Source organism: Carcharhinus amblyrhynchos, chromosome 20 (genome assembly GCF_965287045.1).
Source record: "Carcharhinus amblyrhynchos chromosome 20, sCarAmb.v2.hapA, whole genome shotgun sequence".
Lineage (NCBI taxonomy): Eukaryota > Metazoa > Chordata > Chondrichthyes > Carcharhiniformes > Carcharhinidae > Carcharhinus > Carcharhinus amblyrhynchos.
The window spans coordinates 42,855,443-42,868,574 of NC_137343.1; the positions used below are offsets into that span (position 1 = coordinate 42,855,443).

General features: G+C 46.0%; 1 protein-coding gene across 6 annotated transcripts in view; it reads right to left on the minus strand.

Moving 5' to 3' along the window:
• Positions 1–13,132, minus strand: part of osbp2b (oxysterol binding protein 2b) — a 354,770-nt gene that overhangs the window by 106,032 nt on the left and 235,606 nt on the right. The gene's annotated exons all lie outside the window — the stretch shown is intronic.

Genomic DNA, 13,132 nt, shown 5'->3' on the forward strand with positions numbered 1-13,132 from the left:
GAGATGAGGGGGAAATTTCTTCAGCCAGAAGGTGGTGAATCTGTGGAATTCATTGCCACAGGAGGCTGTGAGGCCAGGTTAAGACAAAGCGATAGGTTCTTTATTAGTAAGGGGATCAAATATCAGGGGGAAAAGACAGGAGAATGGGACTGAGAAGCTCATCAGCGATGAATGAATGGCAGAGCAGACTGAATGGGCCAAATTATGCTCCTATATCTTACGGCCTAACTCTCACTTATTATCTTGTGGGAGCACCTTTAACACACGGACTGCAGGTCCTCAAGCAGTAACCTTCACAAGGCCAATTATCGGTGGGTAATAAATGCTGACCTGGTCAGTAATACCACACAGCCTGTGAGACACAAGGGCTGCATTAGGACAGAGGGAATGAAAAGATGCAGTCTCCAAAATCTGAACATTTCAACAGCATGTCATCACTCATCTCAGGCACAGAGGTGAAGGCCTGATGTCGGACCCCAGCCGCTGGTGCTCTACGCCTGGAACTAAGGAGCTGTGTGTAAGTCATTTGCTGGTTAATCCGCCTCCTTATTTCCTTACCTGATTAGAACACCCAGCCCTCCTGGCGTCCATCCCCTTACACTCATGGTTAAGGTCACGAATCGCAGAACTCTGCGAGCTGCAACCTCAAACCTGTATCCATTCTCTCTGGAACACAGTGCAACTCGCTCTGCCGTCTCACTGTCAATGTACCCTCTTCATGGTCAAAGAGATGGACAGGAGCCCGTCTTATGCACTATGATCCTATAACAGAAGAGGGTGCAGCAGGATGTCCTACCCTGCTTACTGACACATGATGTCACATAGCCCTCTTGTTCCTGCCTGAGTGGGACTAACAGGCAGTCCAATGCCCAGAGAAACTAACTTTCTGTACGGGGATAAAACACAAACATTTCACTCTGCCAAGGGATTCTCATGTAGCTGGTGATATTTCATTCCAATTTGAGAACACAGTTCTCATAATGCAACAATATTATGAGGAGGCGATGGTCTAGTGGTATTATCGCTACTGTTAACCCAGAAACTCAACTCATGTTCTGGGGACCCGGATTCGAATCCTGCCACGGCAGATGGTGGAATCTGAATTCAGTACAAAGTATGTGGAATGAAAAATCTACTGATGACCGTAAAACCATTGTCGATGGTCAGAAAATCCATTCTGGTTCACTGATGTCCTTTACCGAAAGAAATCTGCCATTCTTACCTGGTCTGGTTTACATGCAATTCCAGAGGCACAGCAATGTGGGTGACTCTCAACTGCCCTCAGGCAACTAGGGATGGGCAATAAATGCTGGCCAGCCAGCGACGCCTGTGTCCCAGGAATGAATTAGACATCTCCATCACACACTCCAATTTCACTTTCAGTCCTGACAATCTCCAGATTCATGTTTGGCTCCATTCACACTCTCTCACAACACCAGGTTAAAGTGCAACAGGTCTATTTGGTATCATGAGCTTTTGGAGCGCTGCTCCTTCATCAGGTCTCTTTGACTACTTTATTGCCAATGGTCACATTCCTTAAGTTGCAATAGCCTTTGATACAATTTTAAAAACTGCTATTAAAGTAGAAAGTCCTCAGATTATTATAATACACAAATAATCATAGAATGATTCCATCATAGCATATGGGAAAGAAATTCAACAATATCATTTCATCCTTTAGTCATCAAGTGATAGTACCCCAGTGTGAGAGACCTGAATATTGCCCTTCGCTCTCTGCTAATTGTCAGCATGAAGCAGGTTAACAGGATAGGTCCCCTTCATAGTCCTTCTAGAAGCACTGACACCTTAAGGATAACATGGTTGGATCTCACATACTTCTACTGTGCCGGAACAATACACTTTTACCACATTGATACAAAAGTACCCTGAGGATGATATTATCAATCACATTTCATCCATCTACACTGGCTCTGAAGCTGACATAATGGATCTGGTGACATGCTGTATCGGCTGATCTGTCCCACACATTCCTGTGGGAGATAGGCTGAAACCACCTTTTGACACGTAGACAATTCTAGCGGCTGGAGGAGGACTTTGCAGTGTCCAACTTGGATCTGCACCAAGATCCAGGAACCAACTTTAATCCAACAATCTGAGAGGCAAGGGAAAAGTAAAACCATGAACAGAGGCAGCCAGTCTGACGTTGCCGTAGGCGTACAAAGACAGACGTTTCACTGAAGCATTGCACAAAATGGACTCCAGTACCGTGGCGATTACAGACCTCCCCCTTTGTGTCAGAAACACAGAGCAGTAGAGTATGAAACATAAGACAGAGAGCTCCAGTGGGGGTGCAGTTGGTACAGCCATTCCACTCAATTCAGATAAGCTTCAATTCTCTGTCACTTTCACTAAAACTTGCCTGAACACAAAGCGGGGGCAAATCAGCAAGAATGGGCAGCATGGTCTGAATGTTTTTGGGCCATAACCAATGGGGCAGGTGGATTATAAAAAGGGGGTAAAGAAATTTCTTTCAGTGGAGTAAAGAAACATCAGTCAAGGCAGGAATGGCCAAGCCTCATTACTAAGTATCCTTGGCCCTCAGCAGCAGGCAACAAACTCATTTTGACACAAGCCTATCTGTTGTTGTTCATGTCTTCATTCCATTAGGGCATTCCAAATCTGCCAAACTTAACAGCTTTCTGGATAAGGGCATCAGTTCTTTCGTGAGTTTAGGCCCTTACTGCCCCTTGACTTACCCTGCACCAATGGATATCGTCCAGTACTTTCCCAGAGTGGAGAGGCTACGACATCTTCTCCGGAGTCTTCAACATGTCATTGATGAAGACGAACATCTCGCCAGGGCCACCCCCAAACTTCTTGCCTTCAAACAACCGCACAACTCAAGCAGACCATTGTCTGCAGCAAACTACCCAGCCTTCAGGAGAACAGTGACCACCACACCACGAAACTCTGCCATGGCAACCTCCGCAAGACATGCCGGATCATCGACATAGATGACATCATCTCACGTGAGAATACCATCCACCAGGTACACGGCACATACTCTTGCAACTCAGTCAACATTGTCTACCTGATACGCTGCAGGGTAGGATGTCCCGAGACGTGGTACATTGGGGAAACCACGCAGACACTACAACAACGGATGAATGAACACTGCTCGACAATCACCAGGCAAAACTATTCCCTTCCTGTTGGCGAATACTTCAGCGGTCATGGGCTTTCAGCTTCTGATCTTCGGGTAAACATTCTCCAAGGCGGCCTTCACAACATATGACAGTGCAGAGTCGCTGAGCAGAAACTGATAGCCAAGTGCAGCACACATGAGGACGGCCTCAACCAGGATCTTGGGTTCACGTCACACGATCTGTAATCCCCATGACTTGCCTGAACTTGTAACATCTCACTTACTGCCCTGTCAGGAGACAATACACATCTCTTTAACCTATGCTTAATGCTATCTCCACTCACACTGTCTGCACCTTTAAGACTTGAATAGCAGGTTAGCTGTAAAGACTCACATTCTAATCAGTATTCTGTAAACTGTGTGTGCCTTTATATGCCCAGTTTTGGATCAGAACTCTCTACTCACCTGATGAAGGAACAGCGTTCCAAAAGCTAGTGGCATCTACTACCAAATAACCCTGTCGGACTTTAACCTGGTGTTGTGAGACTTCTTACTATATTTGGAAGAATCCAGACCCGTACAGGTTGAGCGTCATGGTGACGATCACCAGTGGTTAGCACTGCTGCCTCTCGGTACCAGGGACCCAGGTTCAATGCTGGCCTTGGGTGACTGACTCTGTGGAGTTTGCAGGTTCTCGCCATGTCTGTGTGGGTTTCCTCCAGTTTCCTCCCACAGTCCCAAGATCTGCAGGTTAGGTGGACTGGCCATGCTAAATTGTCCCTTAGTGTCCAAAGATGTGTAAGTTAGTTGGATTAGCCATGGGAAATGCGTCAGGTTACAGGGTTAGGGTGGGAGAAAGGGACTGGGTAAGATCCTCTGTCAGTAAGAGTTGGCACATACTCGATGGGCTGAATGGCCTCCTTCTATGAGTCTAGATTTAAGGTTCTGCAGAATGTGAACTGGAGTTTGAAAACACTGTAGGAGACTGAGGAATATTGTAACAAGGCACAAAAATGACTTGTAACCAATTTTCTGCTGCAGATTCTGATCCAAGCAAAGAATTCAAATGAAACTCTCATTCACTTCATTGTACTGAATTCCACTGCTACAACTATAAATTACAAAGAAATTACGGACAGCTGGAAGCAACTGTGTTTGAGTCACTTGCTGGTTAATCTATCCATGCCTGTGTCACCATGCTGGGGTGGCACAGTGGTTAGCACTGCTGCCTCATAGCTCCAGGGACCTGGGTTTGATTCCTGGCTTGGGACCATCTGCGTGGAGTTTGCACATTCTCCCTGTGTCTGCATGGGTTTCCTCCGGGTGCTCCAGTTTCCTCCCACAGTCCAAAGGTGAGCAGGTTAAGTTGATTGGCCACGCTAAATTGCCACTTAGTGTCCCAGGAGCAAAGGTTAGAGGGATTAGCGGGGTAAATATGTGGGGGTGCTGGGGATAGGGCCTGGGTGGGATTGTTGTCAGTGCAGGCTCAATGGGCCGAATGACCCCCTTCTGCACTGAAGGGATTCTATGGAATATACAGTAATTATAATGGGAGACTTGAGTCATCCAAACGTGGATTGTGATAGTTCTGAAAAATATGTTCATGGGAGGTGGATGCCGCTGGCTGGATCAGCATTCATTGCCCTTATTCGGAGGGCATTTCAGAGTCAACCACACTGCCCTAGATCTGGAGTCACATGTAAACCAGACACAATAATGACTGCAGATTTCCTTCCCTAAAGGGTATTAGTGAACCAGATGGGTTTTAATGACAATCATCAATGGTCTCATGGTCACTGTTAGACATTTTCATTCCAGATTTTTACTGAATTCAAATTTTACCATCTGCCGTGGTGGGATTTGAACCCAGGTCCCCAGAGCATTCATTACCCTGGGCCTCTGGATTACCAATCCAGTGACAAAACCACAGGGTCACCACCACCTTCTCCAGTCGTGGTGCAAAGGGCAGAAGAGGGGCAAGAATTTCTAACTTGTGCTCATAAAAACCTTCTACAGCGGTATGTTTCCAGTCCAATGAGAGGGGAGGCTCTGCTGGGCCTGGGAGTGAAGTGGGCCAGGTGGATCAAACCTCAGTAGAAGAACAGTCACGGTACAGCGATCATTGTATGGTAACGTTCAGGTTAGTTGTGGATCTGGGCCGTGGACAATCTAGAACAAGACTAATTTCTGGGGCAACGGCAAATTCACTGGAGTAAGAACAGAACTGTGTCAAATAAACTGGATTCAATGGAACAAGGGAGCTGAACCATGAAAGAAGAGATGGTTTGGCACAGTCAAGGTGTATTCCCTCAGAAAGGAAAAGGTAGGCGAAACTAATCCAGAGCTCCCTGAATGACAAAAGAATCAGAATCATTGAATCCTTACAGTGCAGAAGGAGGCCATTTGGCCCATTGGGTCTGCACCGACAACAATCCCACCCAGGCCACTATCCCTGTAACCCCACATATTTACCCCGCTAGTCCCAATGACACTAAGGAGCAATTTAACATGGCCAGTCAACCTAACCTGCACATCTTTCGACTGTGGGAGGAAACCGGAGCACCCAGAGGAAACCCACGCAGACACGGGGATAACGTGCATACTCCACACAGACAGTGATCCAAGGCTGGAATTGAATCCGGGTGCCTGGCGCTGTGAGGCGTCAGCGCTAACCACTCTGCCACGCCAAACAAAAGAGGAAGAGGTTAAAGTGAAGAAGAAAAAGTAATCTCATGACAGATTTCAAGTGGGTAACAAATGAAGAACCAGGTTGATTATAGGAGGCTCAGAGATGAAGTGAAAAAAAGCAAATAAAAGCAAAACAGGGAGTATAAAAAGAGACTGGTAGTTAACATAAAAGGGAATCCCAAAATCTTCTGTTGCCATATAATAGTGAAAGGAAGAGGTGAGCTGTTTAGGGATTGGAAAGGGGGGAATAGTGCATGCAATGAAGAGTTTGTATCTGTCTCTACCAAGGAAGAAGACACAACCCTGGCCAGGGTGAAAGAGGAGGTAATTAACACACTGGAAGGATTTAACATCAATAAGGAAGAAGTACTGGATAAAATGCCTATACGTAGAATTGATAAGGCACCAGAGCTGGATGAGATGCATGCAGATGAGATGCACGCAACGATACTGAGGGTGGACATTGTGGAGGAACTGGCCATGATTGTTCAGTCTTCCTTCATCTCAGGACTGGTGCCAGAAGGCTGGAGAATTGTAAATGTCACACCCTTATTCAAAATAGGGTGTAACAATAAACCCAGCAACTACAGGCCATTCAGTTTACCTTTGCCTAAAGTAATGGGTCTGGACGACAAAGGGTCATCCAGATGCGAAACGCTGGCTCTATTCTCTCTCTGCAGATGCTGCCTGGCCCGCTGAGATTTTCCAGCATTTTCTGTTTCTGTTTTGTTGCAGTTTAACTTTTGGCAATGGGGAAACTTCTAGAGACAACAATTCGGGACAAAATCACACAGACAAATACAGGTTAATTAGAGAAGGTCGGCACAGATTGGCGGAGGGAAACTCAGGTCCAAGCAGAGACGTTCTCGACAGATCGACAAAGCTGTGATCAGGTGAGGGTGTGACTCAGTCGGTGGGGAGTAAGTGCTGTCGGAGTGGGTGCCAAAAGTGCAGTTTCGAACGGCTGGAATGGTTACCGGACTGGGAGCTTTATAACCAGGGCACAGTGCAAAACCAAACACAAATCCAACTCAGACTGAAAGTACGCTGTCAGCTCTCAATCTTGCTGCTGTGTGAGAATCTTCACAGCAACTTGTGCCTCACCGATGCAAAGTCGAGAAAGTTGCAAAAGTTTTGGTTTTTAAAAGAAAAATGGGCTGAATCAGTTTGGTTAACTTATTAATGTTTCACTTCCAAATTCTGGCTACAAATAACTCATAGGTTGCAATTTTCTGCGATTACATTCTAACTTTTAGAGGTCTATAAAATAACGAGGGCCATAGATCAGTTAAATAGTCAATATCTTTTCCCAAAGGTAGGAGAACAGTAAAGGGTATAGGTTTGAGGTGAGAGGGGAGAGATGCAAAAGGGTCCACAGGGACAATTTTTTCACACAGAGGGTGGTGAGTGTCTGGATCAAGCTGCCAGAGGTAGTAGTAGAGGTGGGTACAATTTTGTCTTTTAAAAAGCATGTAGACAGTTACATGGATAAGATTGGTATAGAGAGATATGGGCCAAATGCAAGCAATTGGGATTAGCTTAGTGGTTAAAAAAAAGTGGCATGGACAAGTTGGGCCAAATGGTTGTAAACCTCTATGACTCTAACTAACTTTTCTTCTAAAATGTTATGCAGTAAAATATTGAATACCAAGTAATATATCTTCCACTGCATGCTATCTTTACAGTACAGCTGAACACAATAACTTCCTGTCTGTGCTACTCTAACAAAATCATCAACTAATGCATGCAAGAACAGGATTTGAACTGGAAAGGAAAACAGGTCAACAACTGGGTTAAGTTGCACAGGCAAGAATTTAATCAGAATGCGTCGCCAGCGAGCTGCTTCCAGTTCCTTCATCAGCTATCCTGCTTTTCAGAAACTGGATTCACAGGTCAGCCCCAGAGTGTAGAGATACCACCAAGGTTAAAACAGGCAGGACAGACAAACTAACCATGAGATGGTGCCAGCTTTGGGCATCAGGAGTTTGACAATTACAGGAGGAAGGCAGAAAGGAGTCCTGCAGTTCTGAGACCTTGGGGAAGGGGTGAGTTGGAATAGAGGGTCTGAGGCATTATATCGCAAACTGCCACTTAAAGATTTGATTGTTCCCTTCAATTTTAAAAATTCATTTACGGGATGTGGGTGTTGCCAACTGGGACAGCATTTAGTGCCCACTCCTAATTGCCCTTGAGAAGGTGGTGGTGAAGTGCCTTCTTGAACCCCTACAGTCCCTGAAGTGGAAGTACACCCACAATGCTGTTAGAGAGGGAATTCCAGGATTTGGGCATGATGTGGAGAAGTTGGCATTGGACTGGGGTGCGCACAGTAAGTGGTCTCACAACACCAGGTTAAAGTCCAACAGATTTAGTTGGTAGCATGAGCTTTCGGAGCGCTGCCCCTTCATCAGATGAGTGGAGAATTGGGTTCACAAACAGGGCAAATATAGACACAGACTCAATCACAAGATAATGGTTGGAATGCGAGTCTTAACAGGTACTCAAGTCTTACAGGTGCAGACAGACTTGATTACCTGTTAAGACTCGCATTCCAACTATTATGTTGTGATTGAACCTGTGTCTATATATGCCCTGTTTGTGAACCCAACTCTCCACTCACCTGATGAAGGAACAGCTCTCCGAAGCTCATGCTGCCAAATAAACTTGTTGGACTTTAACCTGGTGTTGTGAGACTTCTTACTGTGCCAGGATTTGGTGACAGTGAAGGAACAGCAATATGTTTCCAAGTCAGGGTGATGAGTGTCTTGGAGGGAACCTCCAGTTGGTGGTGATCCCAGGTATCAGCTGTCCTTCTAGATGATAATAGTCTTGTGTTTGAAAGTGCTGTCTAAGGAATCTAGGTGAGTTCCTGTAAGGTATCTTGTGGATGGTACACACTGCTGCTACTGAGTGTCAGTGGTGGAGGGATTGAATGTTTATGGAAGGGGTAGCAATCAGGCAGACTGCTTTGTCCTAATTGGCGTTGAGCTTCTTGAGTGTTGTTGGAGCTGTACCCATCTGGGCAAATGGGGAGTACTCCATCACACTCCTGACTTGTGCCTTGAAAATGGTGCACAGGCTTTGGGGAGTCAGGAGTTGAGTTATTTGTCATAGACCTCCTAGCCTCTGACTTACCCTGGTAGTAGCAGTATTTATATAGCCTGTCCAGTTCAGTTTCTGGTCAATAGTAACACCCCCAATGTTGATAGTGGGGGATTCAGCAATGGTAACACCACTGAATGTCAAGAGGTGATGGTTAGATCCTCTTTTGTTGGAGATGGTCATTGCCTGGCACTTGTGTGGCACAAATGTTACTTACCACTTGTTAGTCCAAGCCTGGATATTGTTCAGGTCTTGTTGCATTTGGGCCTGAGGAGTTGCAATTGGTGCTAAACATCAAGCAATCATTTGTGAACAACCCCACTTCTGACCTAATGATGGAGGGAAGGTGATTGATGAAGTAGTTGAAGATGGTTGGGTCTAGGACAATACTCTGAGGAACTCTTGCAGTGATGTCTTGGAGCTGAGATGATTGGCCTCCAATCACTGTAGCCATCTTCCTTTGTGCCAGGTATGACTTCAGCCAGGAGATAATTTTTCCCCTGATTCTTATAGACTTCAGTTTTGCAAGCAGTCCTTGAAGCTATCGTTATTCAAATGCTGCCTTGATGTCAAGAGTAATCACTCTCACCTCACCTCTGGAGTTCAACTCTTCTGTCCATGTTTGAACCATGGCTGTAATGAGGTTGGGCGCTGAGTGACCCTGGTATAAACTGAGTGGCCATATTGCTGTCTCAACACCACTTGATAGCACTGTTGATGACCCCTTCCATCACTTTACTGATGATTTATAGGGCAATAACTGGCCAGGTTGGATTTGTCCTGTTTCTTGTATATAAGGCATGCCTGGGCAATTTTCCACATTGCCAGGTAGATGCCAGTGTTGCAGCTGTACTGGAACTGCTTGACTAGGGGCATGAAAAGTTCTGGGGCACAAGACTTCAGGATTATTGCCGGAATATTGGCAGGGCCCATAGGCTTTGCAGTATCCAATGCCTTCAGCTGTTTCTTGATATCATGTGGGGTGAATTAAATTGAATTAGTGACACTGAGGAACTCCAGAGGAGGCCAAGCTGGATCATTCACGCACGCTTCTGGCTGAAGATTGTTGCGAATATTTCAGCCTTATCTTTGTACTGATGTGCTGGGCTCCTCTATCACTGACGGTGGGGATATTTGTGCAGCCTCCACCTCCAGTGAATTGTGTAATTGTCCATCACCAATCATGGCTAGATGTGGCAGAACTGCAGAGCTTAGCTCTGTCTATTACTTACTGCTGATTTGTTTGGCACGCAAGTAGTCCTGTGTTGACTTTTTAAAATTTATTAGATACCAGTAGGCTTTTGTTAAAACTGCAATGAAGTTACTGTGAAAATCCCCATGTCGTCCCACTCTGACGCCTGTTCAGGTACACTGAGGGAGAAATTAGCACTAGCTAATGCAGCTAACCAGCATATTGTTCCAGCTGTAGGAGGAAACCGGAGCACCCGGAGGAAACCCACACAGACACGGGGAGAACATGCAAACTCCACACAGACAGTGACCTGAGGCTGGAATTGAACCCAGGTCCCTGGCACTGCGAGGCACCAGTGCTAACCAGTGTGCCACCATGCTGCCCTTAGCTTCACAAGGTTGACACCTCATTTTTAGTATGTCCAGTGTTGCTCTTAATTGAACCAGGATGGACTATGGTGGTAATGGCAGTGTCTGGGACATTATCTGTAAGGTATGATTCCGTTAGCAGATCAGGCTATTGCTGGACTAGTCTGTGAGATAGCTCTCCCGATGTTGGCACAAGCCCCCAGATGTTAGTAAGGAGGACTTTGCAGGGTTGGTAAGGCTGGGTTTACCAATTTCATTTCCGGGGCTTGTTTGATGCCAGGTGATCTGTCTGGTTTCATTTTCTTTGTAGCAGTTGAGTGCAACTAAGGGGCTTGCTTAGTTATTTCAGAGGGCATTCAAGAGTTAACCACCTTGCTGTGGCTCTGGAGTCACATGTAGGCCAGATCGGGTAAGGACAGCAGGTTTCCGTCCCTAAAGGACAATTACTTTCAATTTGTTCGTAGGACATGGGCATCACTGGCAGGCCAGCATTTATTGCCAATCCCAAGCTGTCCTTGTTCAAAGGGTAATTGAGAGTTAAGCACATGGTTGTGGCTTTGGAGTCACATTGTAGGCCAGACCAAGAAAGGATGGCAGATTTCTTTCTTGAAAAGGACATTAGTGAACCAGATGGGTTTTTCTGACAATCGACAATAGTTTCATGGTCATCTTCAGAGTTTTAAGTCCAGATGTTCTGTTGAGTTTGAATTTCATCATCTGCTGTGGAAGGATTCAAACCCAAATCTCTAGCGGGTTACTCTGGGTCTCTGGATCACTAGTCCAATGATGATACCACTACGCCTCTACCTCCTCACAAAATACCTCTGTTAAAATGGACTGACACTGACTCCCACTTAGCTGCCGTGAGAGAATCCATAAATCTTCCTTGGTTTATGGTCTCTCTGGACAGAATTGCCGATAGTTAATCTCTTGGCAGCAGGCGATTACAGCTTTGTAAAGCCAAAGTTTTACAAAGCTGCAACATGACATTCTGACTCTTGTACTCAATGCCCCGACCAATAAAGACAACTTTTTTTAAATTATAAGGACAGGCTGGGACTTTTTACCCCTGGAGCACAGGAGGATGAGGGGGTGACTTTGTAGAGGTTTATGGGGTCACAAGGGCCATAGATGTGGTAAACAGACAGGGTCTTTTCCCCACATTGGGGGGAGTCCGAAACTAGAGGGCGTAGGTTTAAGGTTAGAGGGGAAAGGGACCTGAAGCATAACTTTTTCACACAGAGGGTGGTGCGTACATGGAATGAGCTGCCAGAGGAGGTGGTAGAGGCGGGTACAATGGCAACATGTAAAAGACATTTGGACAGGCACATGGATACAGAAGGTTTAGAGGGATAAGGGCCAAATGCAGGCAAATGGGACCAATTCAGTTTAGGAAACCTAGTTAGCCTGGATGAGTTGGGCCGAAGGGCCTGTTTCCACGCTGTATATATGGATGACTCTAGTTCACAGTAACCAGACAAAAGGGACAGTCCTTAACTATTTCAAACAAGGGACTCTCACCTGGCTCCTTCTTATTGACTGTACCTGGACCAAAGTTAATCCAACTGCAGGCTTGTCCTCCCAGACCTGGTCTGTGTTACTGCCAGGGAAGAAAGGTTTTGGTTGCTATCTGTAGTGACATCATGAATGGGTTCCAAAATGAACATCTTTATGATGTCACTACACACAGAGATCAGAATGGCCCGTCCCTCTCGCCAGTGTAGATCCAGCACCTCACCGTGTCTGCCCCTGATTAGATCATTAGCACTCATTGTTAAACCAAAAGTGCAAAGCCTCAACAGAGTGTTAATAACAACATCATTTTAACAGTGACAACAACAAAAAATGCTGGAGAAACTCAGCCCATTTGATAGCATCTGCGGAGAGTGAATAGAACCAAGTTCCAAGTCTGGATGACCCTTCCCCAGCTTTGACGAAGAGTCATCCAGACTTTAGTGGCGTTTGGAGGTCTCCTGCACAGCACATCTGCCCGTCTCTGTCTCTCTCTCTACCTGTGTTTTCTAAAAGCAGCTCAGTTGCTGGCAAGCCCCCTTGTTCCTCTGATATATCACAGAATGTTACCATGCAGAAGAGGCCTTTCAGCCCATTGAGTCTGCACCGACGGATGAAATGCCCTGATGCCCACCTAATCCCACTTGCCAGCACTTGGTCCACAGCCTTGAATGTGCCAAGCACTTGTCCAGGTATATTTTAAAGGATGTGAGGCATCGTGCCTCCAACACCCTCCCAGGCAGCACATCCCAGACTGTCACCACCCTCTGCGTAAAAAAAAGTTCCTCCTCAAATCCCCCCCCAACTAAACCTCCCACCTCTCAATTTTAACTGGTGTCCCCTCGTAACTAACCTTTCAATGAAGGGGAACAGCTGCTCCCTATCCACCCTTCATTGAGAAATGAGTGTGTGGATTTCTAACGTCCCACTGCACACAGAATGGTCACAGTGAAGGCTGCGAATGTCAGAACCGCACACAGAAACATATCCAGCCTGTTTACAAACTGTCAGAGCTCAGCAAATTGAATAAATTACAGATTAGTCACAGGGAGACAGCAGATCCAGAGAGAAACAAGTCTCACAGGAAAATACAGCACTCAGTTGCAGAAGTCAATGAGGTAAAATGAGCTGACAGCTGGGGAAAGCACATCCCATCTGTCCCCAAAA